General features: G+C 32.6%; 1 long non-coding RNA gene across 1 annotated transcript; it reads left to right on the forward strand.

The window, feature by feature from the left end:
* The first annotated feature begins 9,862 nt into the window (after positions 1-9,862).
* Positions 9,863-11,470, forward strand: LOC138138978 (uncharacterized). Its single transcript, XR_011162170.1, has 2 exons — positions 9,863-10,416; positions 10,477-11,470. It is a non-coding gene; the product is annotated as an uncharacterized lncRNA (long non-coding RNA).
* Positions 11,471-13,459: the final 1,989 nt, after the last annotated feature.

The raw sequence follows: 13,459 nt of genomic DNA on the forward strand, positions 1-13,459 counted from the left end.
TTTTATGGAAAAACACCCCGATTTTCAAGGGTAAACTGAAAAGCAGAAAAAATCGTGTAAACACCCCCGTTTTAAAGGTATATTTGAAAATTAACATTTTTCAAAGATTTTGCCCTGTTTTTAAGGTATATTTAAAAATTAACATTTTCTAAGATTTTGCCGTTTTTTAAGGTAGAAGGCGTGCTGTAGGACCCCCTAGTGAACACAGCTACTTTTTAAGGAAAAACACCCTGATTTTCAAGGCTAAACAGAAAAGCGCAAAAAATCGTGAAAACACCACGATTTTAAAGGTATATTTTAAAATAAACGTTTTTCAAGGATTTTACCCCTATTTTGAAGTTTGTACTAGTCGGCCCCTATAGAACACTTTGTTTTTTAAGGTTTCGATTATATGTATATTGTTGCTACGTATTAGAATACATTTTCATTGCTTCCAACTACCTCAGTAATAAAACGAAAATTTGGGGTCTGCATAGGTTTTAATTCTACCTTATCTAATTATAATAATTATTGGTTCGACTGGTATGCAACCAATTTTACACGCAATTTTCTTTCTATTCGAAATTCAGCACCCCTGTTATTGAACTTCAATAAAGCAATTGTACCATTTGTCATCTGCTTTCAGAGTTTATTTTGTTTGGAGTCTGTGCCAATGGTAAGTTCTTTAATTGTTTATGAATTACAACAAAAAATTATCTATTTTCAGGAACAGGAAGTATACGCAAACTTATTAACCAAACTTACACTCGAGGAACGCGTTATTCTCGACTTGAGACAACAGCTCCTTGAAGCTAAGGTTAGTGAAGCGAAAAAACAAGTCGAGGTCACTGAAGCTAAAAAACAAGTCGAGGTTTTGCAAGTGCAATTAAATGCAACAGAAAAGACCTTTGGTAAGTTAATGTGATTTTTGATTGTTAGGAATTAATTTAAAATGAATTGTCATTGTTATTTTGTAGGCCCAATTAAATTATGAAAAACTAGAAAAACAAGGGTATATTGAGCTTCGTGCTTTTATTGACTATTATGATACGAATTATATAAATCTAGATATTACCACACGATCCCAAAGATTTCCAGGCTTTGTGCAAAATCACCCAATTTAGATGAAAAAATGGGAACTACAGCCAGTTGGGTTTGAAAAATGGTTTTCTTTTTTTTACGACAAACTAAACCAATACGCCCACCCATTTTTTCAAGCAAAAAACATATTTTCCATAACGGAGGGAACACTAGAACCTAAAGACATAAAATTTATAGCGTTATGGTGTTCCCATTTATAATTTGGTTTTACTACCAGCCCTGTTGTCAGGGAGTTAAATACCCCGACAATAGGCAACTACGGCTATAAATCCTAGGACTGTAAAAGAAGGTCTCTTCTCTGTTGTCTGACCAGGCTACAATATCTTCACGTCTATTGCCAAAACCACAACCCCAGCCCCTAATAATTACAATTGCACTGCCGTAAAACCAAATTATAAATGGGAAAACTATACTGTGGGATATTGCCCCGTTGCCGAAAGAAAATCTTTATATAGAGAGAGATAATGTCAAATATAATTTGTTTAAATTCTATGAAAAATAAAATGTTTTGAAAAATATCTTTGAAGTCCTTGTTAATTTTGTTTTTGTGATATTTTTTTGTTCTTTCTGAGGTAAGTTTGGGATTAAAATAATTGCAAATTAAAAAAAAAAACTAAAATTATTCATTACCTAGTAACAATAAAAAAGGATTATGTACATTATGTATGTATTATTTATAGTTTCCAATTGATTCATTATTAAGTAACAATAAAAAAGGATTAATATCCAAACGGTATTGTATCAAAGTTTTCTAGAATAACTCTCTTGTCATAAACAAAACCAAATTGTTTTGTTTCTATTTTATTTAAAAGTTCTTTAGTTTTAGAATCTCTGGTAATTCGATTATATTGTGTACTGATTTTTTTGTCTTTGTATTCTAAAATATTATTTATACTATCGGAATTAATATTTTCGGACGTTTCATAATTTAACGTAAATCCTTTTATTCTACAAACAACTTTACCTGTATTAGTCTTATAACAATAACTTTTTGGGCCTGTTGATATCCAGTCTATTATCCATACGCCTTTACCTAATTCGTCTGTCCAATCTCCCAATAGACAGCCTGTTTTAACAGTGTTTTTTCCATCACCTATATATACAATACTATCTGTATCATAATATGCTACGCTTTTTCCTAATTTATCTAACATTTCGTATAATCTTAGTCTTGCGTTTGCAGTGGTAAAAGCAGCTATAAATATATTGGTATTGAAATCATTTTCTATATAGCAATCTTTTAACTTATAATCAATTTGTAACATATTTTCATTTATATCGTTTATACGTATATTATTAAGTTTCTCGTCTAATAAAATTTCATAAAACCTTTTAACATCTGTAACATATTCTGTTGCACCCATATTTTGTCTTTGCCCAAATTTACCCCATAAGGAATTTAAGCATATTTTCGCAACAGCCCTCTTTCCAGGATTATTTTCTATTTTACCCAATTCAATACCTAGATTTTCTTTTACAGCTTTTCTATATTCTTCTTCTGATTCAAAATCATCCTGCCAAGGGCTTGTTTCTAATTTAATTTTCATAAACACTTTCACATATCCTTTAAATAAATTTGATGATTTTTCGTAAAAATGCCAAACCTCATCAATAGTTATTATTTTGTAACCCTTTTCAATTGCTTTTTTTACTTCGTTGGTACACCAGGTTCCTCTGATAATTCTTTGAGATTCCGTATGAGAACATTTATCTTGTTGATTATTTAATTTTGCGCACAATTGACATAATGGAAATGTTAGTTTTTCATCACCAGATTTGGTTTTATTCTTAACAGGTAAAACGGGGTGATACAAACCTTTTGGTGGTAAAATTGCACATTTTATTAAACCATACCAATCTGAATTATACGTACGAGGTTTGAATATTTTAGTAGGATGTTCAACTGGATAATCATCATTTTCTTCCCGTTAACGCGCAATTTTGTTGCATTCGTTCTTCCCCCAAAGAATACGTTTCTAGGATTAAGTTCTTCCAATTCCTTAATTTCTTCTTCAATTTGTTTCATTTCTTTCTTATATTCTTTTGACTTCGTCCACTCACATTCCCACATTTCTATTAAGTTATAACCAGCTTTTTTTAATTGCTCGCTTCTTTCTATTGTTTTCTCATAAAGATCTTCCATAGTTGTTTTATTCTTATTATAAATAAAATCTGAACTATAACATTTAGTACAACCATGCCAAAAACACCCGTAATATTGGTAAACAGTATTGGATTTTTTATCAAATCCGTCAACTTTTGAACCACATATTTTCACTTCACCATTGTTTAATGCGTGTTTTATATTTGGATTATGAAAACTATTTAACCATGAAATTGATTGTTGAGAATATTGATCTTTTTCGGATTATCAACAACAGCTATTGTATCTTTCTTAATATATTTTATTATTATTATTATTATTATTTGGTATGTTGGTTAACAGGTTGTACACCCAAACAAAAACCAACAGTAAACAGCGTTATATGTACAATGCAACAGTTCAAAAAGCGACTGTGTACCCGTTACGGGAAACGCTCAATTAAACCTCTGAAATGCAGGTAATCAATCTCTTAAATTGTCCAAGACTAATCACAAAAATATCGCACTCACTACAGTTGCTATTGAATAATGTGCAGGCAGTATAAAGAGGGGAACGATGCAGTATATTAGTAACTGCTCGCGGAACATAAAAAAAAACGACCAGATCTAAGATTTGCCCGAGGCACATTGAAATAAATTTGGGATAACAAGAAGGGAGAATTAATAATGTCGTGTATGATCTTATAAAGAAATATCAGAAAACTATCATTACGTCTCATATCGAGAGAACGCAGATTTGCCATATCATAAAGAACAGAATTAGGAGTACCTCTTGGAGGAAATTCAGCAATTAACTTGAACAGAAGATACTTGGCAAACTTCCTCTGAACCGACTCCAAAGCATCAACACCTCTTCGATAGATCGGCGACCATACAATTGACCAAGGTAAAATAAAGTGTCCTTAAGCAACTCTCAGACCTGAATCGTTTGCACGATCGAAAGATGAAACCTAAAGTTTTGACTGATGATGCCACAATAATATCAACATGTTCGTTAAAGGTGAATTGAGCGTCAAATGTAACGCCTAAATCCTTGAAAGTGAAACACCTAGTCAATGAAGCATTCCCAATTCTATAATCGAACATAAGCGGCTTGGTCTTACGAGAGAACGAGAGAATGTAGCATTTGTCACGATTCAAGGGGAGACCATTACTACGACACCAACCATAAAGCACATCAACATTTGATTGCAAACGCATACAGTCAGAAATATCTCTAATAGTAGAATACAGCTTAACATCATCAGCAAACAAAAGCACATTTAAACTAAATATTTCAACGATATCGTTAATAAACAAAAGGAAAAGCAAGGGACCTAAATTAGACCCTTGGGGAACACCTGAATTTACAACTAGCCGAGCTGAATAGAAACCTAAAACATTTACGTAACAAAAACGATCCGATAAATAAGACTCGAATAGATTTAAAAGAGAGTCACTGAATCCGAAGTGTCTGAGTTTATTTAATAAGATATTATGATCGATGCGATCAAATGCTTTTGAAAAATCGGTGTAGATGACATCAATCTGAATATTTTTATCCAACGCATCTGAAATAAAATGCGAGATGCAAGATAAATTGGTGGATGTAGACCTACCCCTAAGAAATCCATGCTGATGTTCAGAGATAACATTTTGTACATTAGTATATATATAAGAGTAAATAATAGACTCAAATACCTTGGAAATATGCGGTAGAATGGTGACATGTCTATAATTTGAGATAATATTCTTCTTACCCGACTTGAATATAGGACATATCTTACCAACCTTCCATAAGCCAGGATAAATTGAGGTTGTTAAAATTAAATTGTATAAAAAATGCAAAGGCGTAACCAGTATTTGAGCACAATCCTTAAGGATAAAACCAGGAAGGGCATCATCACCGCTGACAGAAGACGGCTTCAGTTTTAAAAGATGCCTTAGGATATCATCAGTAGAAATACTTGGCAAATGAATATAATTGTTGTTACAAGGATTATTAAACTGAAAATCCGTCATTGATGGTGACGAAAAATTCTTTTCGAAGTAGGATAGAAAGGCGTTAGCGATAGTATGCGGGGTGGAGTACTCGACCTCATCTAATTGCATAACTGAAGGAATAGTACTAGACTTCCTTTTATGGTTCACAAATGACCAAAAACAACGAGGGTCGTGAGTTAGTTGCTGTTCAACCGTAGAAATGTACTCATGGTATGCTGCATTAATGCTGATCTTAAGATCACGTCTCAAGGTCCTAAATTCAATTAATGTAGAGCGTGACTTAGATTTTTTGTATCTCTTAAAAACCTTAAACTTGTGTTTTAATTTCCTAATAATGTCGGTTGTATACCAGACCGGATAATGTGAAGAATTCGCTCTGTTCAGCGGTACAAACTGCCGAAACATATCATATAACTTTTCATAAAATAAACCGACTGCCACATTCACATCGTTCACAGCATGCAGAAAACTCCAGTCACAATTCGCAATACAATCGTAGAGACCCAACAGGTTAGCTTTACGGAAATTAAATCGTTCTTCCCCGCGGCAACTTTTGGAACTTTTGAAAAACTTGCGACAAGGCGACTTCAGAGAACAAATACAAAATAAAGGAGGATGAAGCGCACTTCCAATTAACAGGGGAGCGGAATCGAGCATAACACTGCAATCAAAACTTGATAGTATCAGATCTAAACAACGATTATCACAATTCGTAATATAATTGAATTGCTTTTAAGATTTAAAATACTACAAAAATTAAGTAAAAGTTCGTCTATTCTACAATCATTATTATTGATATAATTAGGCACATTAAAATCACCTATAAACAATACATCGTGTTCATACAAGTAATCCAAAAACTCCATCAGGGTGGCAAAGTCATCAACAGAGGTTTGAAGTGGTATATAAATAACAAAAACGAACACAAAAGATTGGGAATTCAATACAACTTTACAACCTATTATATCAATAATAGGCAAATGGGCAATAATATGGTCAAGATTCAGTTGAAAGACCCGATAAGATTGGTGAATTAGCAGCAAAACGCCATCACCACGCACGAGGCCAAGATCAGTAAAGTTTCTGTCCTTTCTGTAGATGTCGTAAATGCTATTATCAGCAATTTCCAAGGATGAAACATTATCAGATAGCCATGTCTCGGATACGGCAATGACGTCACTCTGAGAACCACCAGTTGATTAAAAAAAATCAGATACTGATACTGAACCAAGAATGAGATCTGCTCAGGCTTACGTACACTATTGGAGGCAGACGCAACAGAGGAGCCAAGGTCTAAAGGACTTATCAAACGGTCACCTCCAGTTAGGGTGATATTACTATCAACAAACAAAGACAACGATTCAATATTAACTGCCTCTTGATATAATAGTGAATCCGAATTTAGTTGCTATGAAGGTAAAGTAACATCACCAAATAAATCTTTCTTTATATTAGCTATTAGATTTAAATAATACGGACATTCGTTAGTGTCCCAACATGCATGAGCAGCGTTTACACCAGTCAGATTGGTCTTTGAATTGAGGGATACACAGTTTATGCATCTTAAAACAGTAGATTTGCACTCCTTTACCTCATGGGATTCACCACATCTAGGACAACTTAGATTACGTTTGCAAAAAGTATGAGAGTGGTGATGGCCGTTGCAGCGATAACAGCGAATTACATCAATAGCATTAAATATACAGTGTGGAAACTACTTATGGAATAAATTCAGTAATTTCAAAACTAATGATATTTGTGGAAAACGCTGAAACAGGTCAATTTTTATTTATGATAGTGCTTATTTTAAGTAGCTTCACTTGTTTATGACGTCATCTATTTTTGAGATATGACGTCACACTCATTTTTTTTTAATGACAACTCCCACTTTTTTCTTCTCTTTCTGATAGACCTTTATACTAGCTAAACGATGAATGAAAAAAATTGGTATTTTACATAACAATTTTTTTGAGAAAATGACAAATTTTACTTCAAAAAATTCAATTTAATTTTTAACATAAAAATTCTTTTGTATGGGTATTATTTAAAATAGAAAATTTATTTTAATATACCAAACAATTTAGAAGATTTACGCCAGAGAATTTGCGCTGAAATGAAACAAATCAGCCGTGACATTACTGAGCGCAGTGTACAAAGTGTCGGTGAGTGCCAAATAGTTGGCGGGGGACAATTTCAACATTTGCGTTACACTTTATTGTTAACCTTAGATCTTTGTTTGCTTTTTTAAGGTCAATTAAATTTTTACATTAAAAATTAAATTAAATTTTTGAAGTAAAATTTGTCATTTTCTCAAAAAAATTGTTATGTAAGGTACCAATGTTTTTCATTCATCGTTTAAGTAATAGGAAGGTCTATCAGAAACAGAAGAAAAAAGTGAGGGTTGTCATTTAAAAAAATTGGTGATGACGTCGTAACTCAAAAATGGATGATGTCATGAACAAGAGAAGTAACTCAAAATAAGCATTATGAGAAATAAAAATTGACCTGTTTCAGTGATTTCGACAATTGTCATTAGTTTTGAAATTACTGAATTTATTCCATAAGTAGTTTCCACACTGTATAACAGTTGTCTAATCCAATCAAACAGTGTTTCGAATTTAAAGCTTTAATATAAGTATTGACGTCAACTTGCAAGATGAACTGAAAAACATCAGGTTTCTTCTTAGTGGGAAAATATTTAAGGATTTTCATCTGAGAAGGATTACTAAATACAGAGCTATTCTGCTTTACCAAAAATGATATAATATGTTCTTTTCCTAAATCACTAGAAACCCCTGAAATGCGTAATCTAGGCGAAATGGTTTTTAAGTCTTTAATTTCGTACGAGTCCACTAATTTATTATCCAAAGCAAATTTTTTGAACTCGGAAGGATCATGGCATTTCAGAATAAGACCGCCATTTTTCGTTGAACGTACACCCGATATATCAACATTTGATTTAGAAGGATCAATTTTGTTAATTATGTCAGATTTGGTTTTAGAGACTGCTTGAGAAGATTCTTTTGGCATGACAACCACAGATGCACATCGCTTAATAGTGTCAGCATAAGATAATACGTTGGATAAAGGTAAATTTTGAGATTTATTCTGCAGCAATTCCTTCTGGGATAATTTATCAGTTAGTTTCTGAATTTCAGTTCGTAGTAGAGAATTCTCTTTTCTTAGATCGGCAAGTTGTCCATTTAGAGAATTAAAATGATTCCTCATAGATGCACTGAAAATTTCAAAATATTTATAAATAGCTCCAGAGAATTCACTGAAAACATTTTTGAAGGCGTCAGGAACATTGTTTAAAGTGTTACTGTCAGGCAGGAAAGGTGGTAGTAAGACGTCGGTTTTTATTGCATTACCAGCAGTATCAGACAAAACGGTAGAAGTAAGGTTAAACATATTGTCAACAGACTGCTCTATATTAGGAATAGGTGAGGTTACGTCTGAAGAGCAACCTACACATACCCAACTGCGAACTTTGTCCTCAGTTTTTATAACTGCAAATAGAGCCTTTGAAACTCAGACACATGCCAAGTGAAAAACACCCGCACAGTCTTTACTGCATCTTAAATAATCATCAGAACGAGCGATAGTTTTGTTACAATTTATGCATTTTCGTCCCATTTTTATGGCGGCAAAAGAAGTGATGCCACTGCGATAGCACGTACTATCAGCAGTGGTAAAAACAACTCACCCACTCGATAACCGTAAAAGTCAATCCAGCACAAGAATAAAAACACAAAAAGAAAAAGGTAACGTACGATTAGTCCACACTATTTCAACAGAACAGGAACCAAAAACACTGTTGATCCCTTTAAAAACCACGAAACTTGCAGAGCGTACACATGCACGTATACACGCATATACACTTCGCACCAACTTTAGGGTATTTAGAGAGTAATGGATCATTATTAACAGAAACGTCTTTGACTAGTGCTTCGCATACCAATGAAGCATTAATAAGGTTTCAAGAATTCTATAATTTACCAACTGATGGAACATTAAATCAAGAAACACTTGCATTTATCAGTAAACCTAGATGTGGCGTTAAAGATAATCCAACAGCTTATAGAGTTCATTATCAAAAATGGAATAAAACAAATCTTACATGGTATTTTTCGTTAGCTGCAAACGAGATGAAAGAATTAGCACAAAAAGCCTTTGATCAGTGGGAATCTGTTTCAAATTTAAAGTTTGAGTACAATAGTATTAAACCAGATATACTTATATCATTTTCTAACACGTTGTTTCAGCATAATCATAATTCACGTTGTCAAAAAGGAATATGTTCTAAAAGTTTTGATGGAAAGGGTAATGTTTTAGCTCATGCTTTTTTTCCAAATGATGACGAATGCCGAGGAATTCATTTTGATAAATCAGAAAATTGGTATTTTGGTGAATCAAGCAATACACCTGATGATGAAACTAATTTTTATACTGTTTTATTACACGAAATCGGACACACGTTAGGTATTGAACATTCTGCAAATAATAATTCAATTATGTACGCCTATTATAAAGGTGATATTGATAAATTAACTCAAGACGATATGTGGGCAATTCAATATTTATATGGACGACCTGCACGATTAAAATATGAATTAATACCATCAACAACAACAACAACCGTTAAACCTACTGTAAGCAAAGTCTGACAAAGCGCCCTTGAAGTCGGAGTAATAGTTATTTACACTACGAGAGAGGAAGGTAAAGCTTTTGTTCACGCGAATTGCATGTTCGGCCACGACGCGCAGCGGAGTGGTCGATGCAATTCAAGTGAACAAAAGCGGCCTTACTCTCGAGTGCTGTATTTGATTTTGTTCGATACCAGACATAACTCCTTAGAAAATAAGCCTGTAACTTTATATTCAAAATTTTAAATAAAATTAAAATAAAATAAATCAATCACATTTTCGGAGAGATCTGTTGCTATGGAAAAAAATAAAATACAAAATAAACAAAGTTTTGCAAAGTCAATAAAGTGATTGTGCACACCACGTTGTGGAAATGGATGACGAAGAATTCTGTGTTCCTGATGACGTCCTGGAAGAGGCAAGTGCCGCGAAGTACCAAATGGTGCCTACGAAATCAAAATTACGATACCAGAAAGAATTGGAAATATTTACACAATGGCAGACCGAGATCAAGGGAAAAGACGAAAGCAGCATCAGCGCGGTTATTCAATGTTGAAGAGTACACTGTTTGTATTTCAAAACGTTTATATCTCCAGGTATCCAGGTAAGAGGTTTTTTTAATAAGCTACAAGTATTAGTTGTTTTAATATAATAAATTGTACAGGTTCAACAGTCTCACCTCCTTTTTGAAAACAAAGTGTAGAAACTATCAGCCGAAAAAAGCTACAACTTCTTCAAGAAACGATGTTTGCAAGTTTTTACTGGAAGCGGCGGACCAAGAGTGGATGCTTCAGAAAGTTCTACTGATGATGGGCATATTCGGTGGCCGTCGTGATTAATTATGTAAAGTGATGAATTGTTATACAGTGAGTTTTTTTTTTAAGACTGGCCATAGGGTTTTACAAGCTACATTTTTCAACCCCCTGTTAACTTTTGTCCTCATGAAAATATTCAACCCAGTTTTGTAGTAAAGTTGTGGGATATGATAATGTATTGAAACAATTTCAGTTTAATAACCAGAATCAAGGAATAAGTTATAGCAAAAAGACATTTTTTGAATTCCGTTTGCTCTAATTTTAAATTTTCAGTAGGCTAAAATTTCACCTGACATTTGTAATTTTGATATGTAATTGATTATGTGATTGCTTAACTGCCTCTGGAGGCCATTTTGAACATTTCATTTAATTTTTATTAAAGTAAAGAAACTTGTTATAACATAAATAATGAATCTATCGTTATAAAATGTAAAATATTAATGTTCACACTATTTTTTGCAAATAACATTTTATTTGTAAATTGTCTATTACAACCATTTAGGTATTACAAATACAAAGTTAACAGGAGGTTGAAAAATTAGCATGTAAAACCCTCTGGCCAGTCTTAAAAAAACGCACTGTATACGTTATTCACGTTGAATTGAACATTTCAAGGTCAAATAATTTAGCAAACAGTGACATGCAGGTAAATACCGTTCACGATGGATTGAGCATTGCTAAATTCGCATTATGTTGGTTAGCTGCATGTCACTATTTACAAAACATAATTACAGAGCCAAAAAATAAAATTATTTGACCTTGAAATGTTCAACTCCACGTGAATAACGTTTAGTTATTATTGGTATGTAATTATTTTCAATATACAAATTCTTTTTCATAAAATCGAATTTCAATTATGCGTGAGCGAAAGTGCGTGAGCGAAAGTGCGTGAGCGAAAGTGCGTGAGCGAAAGTACGTGAGCGAAAGTGCGTGAGCGAAAGTGGAACCTTCACTCACTGGTAACCATGGATACAGACCCACTTTCTAGGGAGGTATCGAACAAAAGATACTGTTGGTAATTCGTCTTCGACTCATGAGCCTATGGTGAATTTATGTGATTTTAATAAAGAAATTGACACATTTTTAATTGCAAATCATCATATGTATATTTTTTATAAGAAGTATGTTTGGTTAGTCAATTTAAAGGATATGACTTATGATAAAGAACCGAAATTAATTAAAGATCATTTATATTTTTTGCCTGATGATTTTAAAGAAGTTTCGCATATTTATCAAAGACCTTCAGGTGATGTTTTAATAGTTGTTAAAATTTATATTATTTAATTGATTTTCCAAGTTTTAATGTTAAAAGTGGATACAAAGGTCAATCTATTGAAAATTTAGGAATACCAAAAGGAAAAAGAACTGATGCGATATTTAGAACTTATTCTGGAAAAACATATATATTTTATGATAAAGTTTTGTATATTGAGTTTGATGAGTGTTTGTTTAGATCAAAGAAAAACGGCTTTATTTCAGAATTATTTGCTGGAATACCTCCAAATATAAGCAGAGCATTCAGATATAGAAATTTATATTTCTTTAAAGATAAAATGTTTTATGAATTTGATGATATTTCGAATACATTAGTTAAATCTGATAAATTTGACTTGACAGTTTTTGGATTTAAATGTGGTCTTATCGATCAAATAATAAAACTAATTAATCGTCTGTGATCATTTTCATACAGTGAGTTTTTTTTAAGACTGGCCATAGGGTTTTACATGCTAATTTTTCAACCCCCTTTTGTTCCGATGAACATATTCAAACCATTTTTGGAATAAAGTTGGAAGATTTTTTAAACTATCGGATAGATTACAATTCAATATCCCAAACTGTCGAAAAAGTTGTGGGAAAAATATTTTTAGGGCGCCGAAATAATAGTACGTCGAGCGGCCGCCAGAGTAGCGCCATTGTCGGCTCAACCAGCACCTGACGATCTCCACTTTTGGACGCTTTCGGCGCGCTAAAAAATATTTTTTTCACAACATTTTCGACAGTTTGGGATATTGAATTGTAATCTATCTGATAGTTTGAAAAATCTTCCAACTTTGTTCCAAAAATGGTTTGAATATTTTCATCAGAACAAAAGTTAACAGGGGGTTGAAAAATTAGCATGTAAAACCCTATGGCCAGTCTTAAAAAAAACTCACTGTATAATTGTTTTCTAATAAATTATGAATATAATTAACTGTAATCATGAAAACTCTGACTCAAGCGACTCAGATGATAACTCTTATTTAAGTGTTGTAGAAAATGAATGGACAAAACTTGAATCAATGATAGAAGATGATATGAGAAAGAACAGTGATGAAATTGATGATTGGTTTTACGTTTCTGCTAATAAAAAATTATTTGAGGAATTTATTAGGGAGTTTCTTAATGTACTCAATTGGAATGGTATATCGAGATATCAAAAACTATCTCAGGAATTTATTAGAGAGTTTCAAAATGTACTCGATTGGGATGATATATCGAGATATCAAAAACTATCTAAAGAATTTATCAGGGAATTTAAAAACAAACTTAATTTATTCATTGTATTATGCTATCAAAAATTATCACGAGAATTTATACAAGAATTAGAAAAGGATTTAGACGAATTTATTTCCAGCAAGGATCGTCAACAAATATTTTCAGGATTCATTACTTTAGGCTGTCTTAGATATTTGGACAAATATGAGGAAATATTGAATTGTAAAGTTAGTCACAATGATGAAATAGACATTAAATTTAATTATCCAATGAAAAATAAAGTTTTTATTTAAATTTAACATAAAATAACATTTTTAATTTACAATGCGAAAATTTCCGATAATAATGCGGAATCTG

This window comes from Tenebrio molitor, chromosome 9, assembly GCF_963966145.1.
Source record: "Tenebrio molitor chromosome 9, icTenMoli1.1, whole genome shotgun sequence".
In the NCBI taxonomy this organism is placed as follows: Eukaryota; Metazoa; Arthropoda; class Insecta; order Coleoptera; family Tenebrionidae; genus Tenebrio; species Tenebrio molitor.